Genomic DNA, 970 nt, shown 5'->3' with positions numbered 1-970 from the left:
GAAAGGAAAGGAAAGGAAAGGAAAGGAAAGGAAAGGAAAGGAAAGGAAAGGAAAGGAAAGGAAAGGAAAGGAAAGGAAAAGAAAAGGAAAGGAAAGGAAAGGAGGGAGGGAAGGGGAAGGAAGGAAGGAAGGAAGGAAGGAAGGAAGGAAGGAAGGAAGGAAGGAAGGAAAGAGAGAGAGAGAGAGAAAGAAATAAAAAAGGATGGCCAACACCGCCGCTTGATGTGTCATTTATTTTACTGGGTTTAAAAGGTAAATAGGGACTTTAAGTGGTGTTCTTCATTGTGTCCTGGATCCACTCTACATATTGAAATACGTTGGTGTAAACGCTGCCGCCAGACAAATCCGCGCATGGGAAGTAGTCTGAAGCCAGAATACCTTGTAACATTCCGTCACAGACCAGTGGAGCTCCTTTATCTTCCTAAGAGCAAATAAAGGGTGACAGTGAAAAGTCCGCAAGGATCGTGGTCTTCGCCTTAGATCCCGGCTCCCAGGCCTGGAAGCCCGGCTCCCAGACAATGAATCGCTAGCTACGGAGAAAGACATTTGTCTATGAAGTCCCACTGCAAATACAAAAGGATAGGGCTTCCAATAGACCCAGTGACTGAAGTCCTGGTCAGTGATTGTGGCGGCACTTAAGTGTCCAGTTGTGCACAGTGACAGGATCCAGGAGCACAGTTACAGCAGAAAGGCCAGTGGGAACCATCTCTCCAACTGCCCAGTTCTCAGGAAACTTATAGACACTCCCAGAGTGTTGAATGATTCACAGGAAGAACCGGAGAGATGCGAAGCTGGGTGATGGTTAACAGATGATTCAAGGAAGACTAGAGGAAGCCTGTCCTGGGGAACTAGAGGAGTTGGCAGTCAGGGAGCAGGGCGGACAAGGTGTTGGCATCTCTGACGTGAGGTGGAGAGGGAAGTGGAGAAAGTGACCTGGTGATTGCTGGATTGGAGGGACCCAGGAACAGAG

Source organism: Elephantulus edwardii, unplaced genomic scaffold, assembly GCF_000299155.1.
Source record: "Elephantulus edwardii isolate Elephantulus edwardi_28Jun2011 unplaced genomic scaffold, EleEdw1.0 scaffold00208, whole genome shotgun sequence".
In the NCBI taxonomy this organism is placed as follows: domain Eukaryota; kingdom Metazoa; phylum Chordata; class Mammalia; order Macroscelidea; family Macroscelididae; genus Elephantulus; species Elephantulus edwardii.
This window is presented reverse-complemented; position numbering follows the sequence as displayed.